The sequence below is a fragment of the Grammomys surdaster genome, unplaced genomic scaffold, assembly GCF_004785775.1.
Source record: "Grammomys surdaster isolate TR1022 unplaced genomic scaffold, NIH_TR_1.0 125702, whole genome shotgun sequence".
Classification (NCBI taxonomy): domain Eukaryota; kingdom Metazoa; phylum Chordata; class Mammalia; order Rodentia; family Muridae; genus Grammomys; species Grammomys surdaster.
Genome location: NW_021620537.1, coordinates 393,207 through 402,560, shown reverse-complemented (window position 1 = coordinate 402,560; position 9,354 = coordinate 393,207).

Genomic DNA, 9,354 nt, shown 5'->3' with positions numbered 1-9,354 from the left:
ATGAAAGAAACGTATTTATACTTCCCCATGTCTAATTTATCATGAAAAAGTTTCTTATATCTAACTTATAGAAGAATAAACATGTCATAATCAAACTGTAAGAGCTAAGGTTACCTTTAAGCCCCTCCTGCCCAAGAGCAGAGCACTTCCTGGTATGCCAGGGCTGTTGTTCATGTAAAAATAACAGGTCACGTGTTTTCACTTCAGTATGCAAGGCTGGTTCCCAGCTGCATAGGATATGCTTGGTTACATACAGGTGGGAGGTAGATAGGCAGAAAGTACATCACGGTGTATGTTTGCCCCTAAGGAGACAACAGCAGGAAGTGCCACAGCTTTGTGAGTTCTACTTTTAAGAGTAGCATAATTCTTTGGGAATTCAGGGTATGGGCTTGGCCAGCGTTTATCATCATGGCCAGTATAAAATAAAACTTGCTTTAATTGGACACTCGTGGCCTTGGCCTCTCTCCTTGAAATTTTTAGGTTTAACAATAACACAATTGGGGTATTCGTTTTTAGATTTTTATTTATTTATTTATTTATTTATTTATTTATTTATTTATTTTATTATTATTATTAATTTTAAAATTTTAATTAATTTTTTTTACACTCCAGTTTTTGTCCCGGTCCACCCTCTGACTGTTCCCCATCCCATACCTCTTCCCCACCCCCTGTCTCCACGAGGATGTTCCCACTCCTCCACCCCACCAGACCTCTCCACTCCCTGGGGCCTCCAGTCTCTTGAGGGTTAGGTGCATCTTCTCTGTCTGAACCCAGACCCAGCAGTCCCCTGCTGTATATGTGTTGGGGGCCTTATATCAGCTGATGTATGCTGCCTGGTTGGTGGTCCAGTGTTTGAGAGATCTCAGGGGTTCAGGTTAATTGATACTGCTCGTCCTCCTCCTCCTCAGTTTCTTCCAGCTTTTCTCTAATTCAACCACAGGGGTCAGCAGCTTTGTCCATCGGTTGGGTGCAGATATCTGCATCTGACTCTTTCAGCTGTTGGTTGAGTCTTTCGGAGGGCAGCCATGATGGGTTCCTTCTTTCAAGCACTCTACAGCATCAGCAATAGTGTCATATCTTGGGACCTCCCCTTAGGCTGGATCTCACTTTGGCCTGTTGCTGGACCTCCTTCTCCTCAGGCTCTTCTTCATTTCCATCCCTGCAGTTCTTTCAGACAGGAGCAATTATGGGTCAGAGTTTTGACTGTGGGATGGCCACCCCTTCCCTCACTTGATGCCTTTTATTTCTGGCGGGGGTGGGTCCTACAAGTTCCCTCTTCTCACTGTAGGGCATTTCATCTAAGGTCCCTCCCTTTGAGTCCTGAGAGTCCCTCACCTCCTGGGTCTCTGGTGCATTCTGGAGGGACCCCCACTTCCTACCTCCCCAGGTTGCCTGCCTGTTTCCATTCTTTCTGCTGGCCCTCAGGGCTTCAGTTTTTAGATTTAAAAAAGAAATCCATTCTAGGTGCCTCCATCTTCCTTCCTTCCTTCCTTCCTTCCTTCCTTCCTTCCTTCCTTCCTTCCTTCCTTTCTTTCTTTCTTTCTTTCTTTCTTTCTTTCTTTCTTTCTTTCTTTCTCTTTTTTCATGGAATATATTTCAAACAAGTATTTGATCATATTCCTCCTCTTCATCCCCAGTTCCTCCCATACTCTCTTCACCTCCAACCCCACCCGACTTCATGTCTTCCCACCCCTTTCTCAAAACCTGAAAATCAAGACAAAGATGGTCAACACCCAAAACAGATCATATGGTTGTTTGTGTGTGTGTGTGTGTGTGTGTGTGTGTGTGTGTGTGTTTGTCTGTTTGTTTCATTTTGGTATTTTTTCTTAGCTTGGAATCCTGGAGGGAATCAGACCTGCTGATGACCATGCTTGTGTCAGGAATGTCCCCTGTGGACTTTTAAAACTAAAAGTTGGTCATGTGTGAGGAGATCAACAGCAATTTCTTTCTTTGTGGAAAGAACGTTTGAATTATAGCTTAGGTCTCTTGATTTCATTTTTATTTCCTGGAAGTAATTTTTTTTTCCTGAAGTGGGTACTGGATTTTAGTTATCACAACTTAATCACCATTGACTCATAATTTGGGCCATAAATAGGCTGAGATTTTTTGTGTGAGGCTTAGCTTCCTCACTAAGGAAGCAAACAAACATGAAGATGCTGCCCCTTCCTCTCATTAATGTCCAGATTGCCCCTCTCTTCCCTTTGTTCTCTTCTGCCTTTTTGATGAATTGTTAAATTCCTGGAGCTCCATGTGTTTTCTTTCTTTCTTTTATTGGTTATTTTATTTATTTACATTTCAAATGTTATCCCCCTTCCCAGTTTCCCCTCACAAGCCCTCTATTCTCTCCCTTGTCATCCCTACTTCTATGAGGGTAATCCTCCATGCACTTACCCACTCCTGCCTCAGCACCCTAGCATTCCTCTATGCTGGGTCATTGAGCTTCCCCAGGACCAAAGGCCTCTCCTCCCATTGACACCTGATAAAGCCATCCTCTGTTACAGATGCAGCTGGAGCCATGGGTCCTCCCTGCCCGCCCCATGTTTGTACTCTTTGGTTGGTGGTTTAGTTCCTGGGAGCTTTGGGGTTCTGGTTGGTTGATATTGTTGTTGTTCTTTCTATGGGGTTGTAAACCCCTTCATTTCCTTCAGTCCTTCCCCTAATTCCTCCATTGGAGCCTCCGAGCTCAGTCCAATGGTTGGTTGCATGTTTCTGAATCTGTGTTGGTCAGGCTCTGGCACACTTTCTCAGGGGACAGCTATACCAGGCTCCTGTCAGCAAGCACTTCTTGGCATCAGCAATAGTGACTGGGTTTGGTGTCTGTAGATGAGATGGATCCCTAGGTGGGACTGTCTCTGGATGGCCTTCCCTTCAGTCTTTGCTCCAACCACTCTGGAAATCAGTCTGGTGGTTCCTCAGAAAATTGGAAATAGTTCTACCTAAGGACCAAACTATGCCACTCCTGGACATATATCCAAAAGATGCTTCAACATATAACAAGGACACATGCTCCACTATGTTCATAGCAGCCTTATTTATAATAGCCAGAAGCTGGAAACAACCAAGATGTCCTTCAACAGAGGAATGGATACAGAAAATGTGGTACATTTACACAACAGAGTACTACTCAGCTATTAAAAACAATGACTTCATAAAATTCTTAGGCAAATGGATGGAACTATAAAATATCATCCTTAGTGAGGTAACCCAATCACAAAAGAACACACATGGTATGTACTTGCTGAAAAGTGGATATTAGCCAAAAAGAAGCTCGGAACACCCATGATACAACTCATAGACTATATGAAACCCAAGAAGAAAGAAGAATAAAGTGTGGATGCTTTAGTCCTATTCAGAAGGGGGAAGAAAATAATTATGGGAGATAGAGAGTAGGAGGGACCTGAGAAGAAGAGAAGAGGGGGAAGGAAAAAGAAGGGGGAGGATCAGGTGTGGGAGGAGTCAGGGATAAGTACAGAGGGTCAGGAACTTGAATGGAGTTATGTGGCAGTGGGGGATGGGGAACTGGGGGTAGTCACTAGAAAGTCCCAGATGGCAGGGGCCCAAGAGGTTCTCAGGACCCAACAGGGATGACATTAGTCAAAATACCCAACAAAGGGGAGAGAAAATATTTCTTCAAGGCCAGGTCCAAGGATGAGGCCACAGGTGTGCACTATGATAAAACGAGGCCATGTGAAACTGTTACTTTGAACTTATACTGAGCTTATAGAATGAAACACTGCTTTGAACTTAACTATCAACATCCTTCTGTAACTCCTCTTTTGTGTAACGTTTTATCTATGAGGTAATTTTCCAAAGAACTTTTGTCTAAGAAGGTATAAGAAGGCCAGAGAGAAGGAATAAAGTGTGACTTAGGGGGCTCAGCCCCATCCACCAAATGTATGTATGTATATGTCTGTCTATACATGTATGTGTGTAGGTACATGTGTATGTATGTAAGTATGCATGAACACTTGTGGAGTGGTTGAGACAAGTAGCTGGGCTTGATCAGTATGTGTGTGTATATGAGTGTGTGTGTATGTCTGCAAATGATTTTTATCTTTTCCTTTCTTTTCTCTCTGGTTCATAGAAAGTTCACGAGTTCCAAACCTCCTGCCTGGCCAGAGAAATGTCCTTGAGTTAGAGAGACACTTATTAGCACAAAATTGTCAGAGAGAGTTACAAGGCCAGAGATCATCCTTCTTTGACCTTTGTCCAATGCTATGTCCTACCTCATATCATTCATTCTAAAGGCTGGGGCAGTCCCTCTGCAGTACCCTTCATGTTACATTCCTCCAGTGCACATCACTTCCTCTGGGAAAAATTCGGCTCATAGCTGGTCAAACCCTGTATGTGGCCAAGGCTATCAAAAGTCAATGATAAAAGTCCCAGGGACAACAAAATTATCACATATTTTATCTTAGATAGTCATGACGACTTCTGAAACTGCCAAGAAAGCAGAATCCCTGTCTGAGGACTTCTTTCTGTGTGAGGAATTCTAACAGACTGGTCATGCAGTCTGCGTAGTGATCCCTTAGGTATTTATGGAGGCTCTGTAATAAGCTCAGGAGATGGAACATCATTTCTCACAGGGAACATGCACATCAGTGAAGAAGATTGACCTGTGAAGACCTATCACACAGGCACATGAGTGTCATAATAAATGAATGATAGCAAGGAGGATGCAGAGAGGAGACACACCCCAGTTATGTCTTGGGTGAGTCAGGTCTGGTGACAGAGTTGGAGGGTGATGGCATTTAGACTGAGCCATAAAGAGCACACAAGATTGAGATTATTCTATTGTCCTGTCCCATTCTGTTCCAGAATGGTGCTTGAAAAAGAGGCCAGAATGTCATAGATGAAGAAATAGCCTGTATTTCTATTCCCCCAGTTAAAAAAATCTAACAAAGATCTAGATCTCAAAGTATTTACTCTGGTGGGCCTAATAGCACAGATTCCTTCCGATTGGTCACTAGAGGGAAGACTATAGGTTTCCCAATGGTGCAGAATTATTTTATAATTAGATGTTTTCCTTCATTCCATCAAAAGGATGTAGGAGTTATGAAAGATGATAGAAAATTAATATTTTTTTTAGTTTCAACTGTATTATGTCCCCACCCCCCACCATGGGCTACTCCTTTGAGGTCATGACTGGGCTTGCCTGTTCATTGTTGTCCATCAGTGCACTAGGAATTAGACATGATTAGTCACTCTGTGCATTTGTCACACTGACTGATGTACTTTAAAAAATACATTTGTTTTGGGATGGGAGAGGTTTTGTAAAGCTTCCCTCTTCTCTTCTATTTAAAACTATATCAAGTCATCCTGTTATAGTTATTTACTGTGTAAATTATATCACTAGACATAGAGTCTGTCTTTTAAAAAGAGAATGTTTTCTTTCAAAGTAGTGATGGCTTGTATTCACCGTGTTCACAGCTACATTAAATGAAGTCTGATGTTCATACTTTGTATTCTTGACTGTTTCCTAAAGGAGATGAGAACTTACAGATGCCGGTGTTGACACTTTGTAAGGAAGAATGGTTTTCTACTGGGGTGTGAGTACAGGTTGTGCTGAGTTCAATCCCATCTTTGTCATTTCATTTCCTGGACAACAGGGCAAGGATAATAAAATCTGCTTCAGAAAGAAAAGTGAATTAAAGGCAGGACTCTACAGACATGCTGTATAGTGGTCAGTGAGTACTGGCTTTTATATGCCACTGGGAATAGAGAAGTGCCAGCCAGGTCAGGAAGACCTGAACTGGATTGGTCAAGACTTGGAGGCTCAGGGTGGATTCAGGGAGATCCAGTCATGGCAGCACCCAGCTTTTGTGAGTTTTACTTGGGGAGGCCTAAACAAGTTCTCACAAAAAATGCTGGTGGTAAACACCTCATTCTCCTACCAGGAGAAGGGAAGACAGAGCTATTTTTGAAATAGTCATCTGTTTCTAATAAAGTCTGTCCTCAGGAGAAGCTAGGAAACCTGCTGGGAGTTTATCAGGGCCCATATGACATGGGAAGGAGGGACCAGCTCCGGCAGATTGTAGGTTGTCATATGGAGGAGAGAATTACTGAAGTAAGCTCACTCCAGCTTTCTTGTCCTCTGAAGGAGAAGGAAAGAGTCTGAGTTCACGTGTGCCATTTACAGGCCAGAGGCTCTGGCTCACTAATACAGACGGAATTCACAGGATTATAGCATGCTTTCTTCCTGTGCACATACTTCATTTCCTTTTACTCACCACATCGTGTCTGGCCTTGAAGAAAATAATCATAAAGCAAACTGAAATTCAAAAAACAATGTGAAGAGATTGGGAAGCATCAGAACCAGATATAACAGGGTGCAGCCTTTTACAGACGAAAGGTTTATTTGTTTTATTAAGATTTTTTCATATATGTTTCAGTCATGCTTTCCCTCTCTCCACCTCCCAACTTTATGTTCTCTATCTTTTGTTCAAAATAGAAACAAGAGCACAAGATGATCCAACCCCCTACAAAAACGCAAAAATAAAAACAAAGGAGCAAAAGACCAGTAAGACAAAAAAATGACAAAACAGTTAAACAAAATGTTCACAGAGATACCATAGTGTTCACCCTGGGTATGAGGGCTGCCCTTGAGTGTGCTTGACATACCCAGTAAAACTTTATTGGCAAAAATAGTTTTTCCTTTTGTCAGTGGGTGTCAATTCACATAGCTTCTTGCTTAGGGGTGGGACCCCATGGCCACTTCCTCTCTTAGTGCTGGGACTCTGTCTGCTTTGAATGTGTGCAGTTGCAACCATCTTCCTGAGGCTTTGTGTCTACTTCCCTTTCTCCCTGCTTGGATGCTGTCTGGTTTGAATGTGTGCAAAACTTGTTCTTGGATGCTGTCTGGTTTGAATGTGTGCAGAACTTGTTCACACTTTCAGTTTCTGTGAGTTCATATGTGTATCCATTTTGCTGAGTTTGGAAGAAATAAAGCTTTCTGGAAAGACTTTTCCTTGGGGTTATGCACCACATCTGAGTCTTTTTATTTGTCCTCTCTTTTTATTTATTTGTTTATTTTTTTACCTCTGCCTTATTCTGTTCTCTGCAAGACCAATAACCTTGGTAAAACAAGCATATCAGTATCATCTAGTTAATAACTATCCTTCTTCCCTTTCTTTATTACACATTTTTCTTGCAATATATTTTTGTCCTCTTTTCCCTTCCCTCAAGCCTCTCCCAGATACTTCCCACTTCTTCAGCCCCCTACTTCATGTTGGTCCCTCTCTTTGAAAATAAAAAAAGAAATGTCCCAAGACACATATCAAAACAAATAAACCAATAAGACAAAAAATAAAATAAAAGAAACAAAATCCCACTGAAACCCATAGAGCTCGTTTTATATTGAGCAACTCCTGGGCATGGGGCCTGCCTTGGATTGTGTCTGATATAGTCAGTCAGACTCCACTGGAGAAAACTGAACCTCTTTCTGTCCGCTTGTATCAGTTTCAAATAGATTCTTGGCTAGGGGTTGGACTCCTGTTCACTTCCCCCTCAGTGATAGGTCTTCATCTGGCTTGAACCTGTGCAGATCTTGTGTGCACTGCCACCATGTCTGTGAGTTCATGTGTGCATCTATCCCATTATGTCTGGGAGACACTGTCTTCTTGAAATCATCTATCAATGTACAATCTTTCTGCCTCCTCTTCTGCGTAGATCCTTGAGCTTTGAGAGGAAGGATTTGATGCTGACAACCCATTTAGAACCGAGTGATCCACGTCTCTCTTTCACTGCACATTGTTGAGTTGTGGTTCTCAATGATAGGTCCCCATCTACTGCAAGAAGTTTCTCTGATGAGGGTTGATTGAAGATCAGATCTATGCATATAGAGCTATGTACATAGGAGTCAATTTATTTATTTAATTATTATTATTTTTTTTTTAGCAGAATAATAGTAGGCTTTCATGTAGGGTTCATGACTTATCTAGTCTTGGGTTCTTGGCCACTTTAGTACTGTCAGGTATGTGTTCTATTCCTTGGAATGGGCCTTAAATACAATCAGAAACTGGTTGGTTACCCCCAATAACTTTTGTACCACTATTTCACTAGGATATCTTGCAGGCAGGTCACTCTTGTAGGTCACAGGGTTTGTCCAAGTCGGTAATATTGATAATTATCTTTCCTTTCTGGTTGCCTGCAGACTCCCTTCTAGCACTGCTCAGTAAGGGTGAAGCTTCTGATTAGCCACCAGCTTGACTTTTCTCTGTCTGATGATCTGAGTAAGTGATATCCTCAGCAGTAGGGCTTTGGCATTATGTTGTAGAGAACAGCCAATCGCCTTGACTATAGACCATGATGTTTGGGAGTCTCCGTGGGGCTTCATTGGTCAACAGCTGAACATGATGTTGAGGCATTGGAGGTCTTATTTGGTAGCATGAGATGTAGCTGCAGCATTAGTCCCCCTATCATTTCATGATTCAATTAAGCTTCTGATCATATATGTATATTTCAGGAAGCTTCTATAATAGTGAGTTTTCATATATATTTATATAGTCTTAGTTGTGTCCTGCCACGTATTTACTCCTCTTACCCTCCTCCATAGTTAATTCTCCTATTCAAGTTGCCTATCATCTCTATCTAACGCTATATTCTGTTTCCCCTTCCTTCCTTGGGAGAGTCTCTCATTCCCCTGCTAGTCTCTCACAAAGATCTCTGCCTCTGTGGTTATTCAGATTGTAGCAGACATTTTGAAAGCTTAAGTGTTAACCTTTACACAGAAGAGAAAAATAATTGTGCTCTTCGCTGTATAGAAGATTTTATCTTCATGAGGTCGCATTTACTAATTGTTGGTCTTAAGGATTATGCTATCAGTGTCCTGTTCAGAAAGCCCTTTTCTGCGCTAATGACTTCAAGCCTATTTCCTGCTTTCTTTTCCATTAGATTCAAGCTATCTGGTTTCATGTGAGGGTCCTAGATCAATTTGAGGTTGAGTTTTGTGTAGGGTGATAGATGTGAAATCCATCTCCGTTATTCTCCAAGCAGCCATTCAATTTGACCAGCACCATTTGTTGAAGATGCTCAGACCAGAAAATAAAATGATAAATACGCTAAATATGGTCCTGGAGCAAGTAGTAGATACAAACAGATAACCAATGTACTCAAAGACATGGAAAGTCTAGAAAATATTGAGAAAGGGAATGCTAGAGAAAAGGGTGTTGTAAACGAAATCAAGCATGCCTTTCATGTGGTTATTAGTAGGTTGAACTATATCAGTACAGATCTCAAAATGAAAATCAAAGAAAAAAGACTGAAAAAACCAGAATATCCAAAGCCTGCAACAAAAGATATATGCACTAATGTTCTCAAAAAAGCAAAATTTTAGAGGGTGAAAGAGGAGAGGTT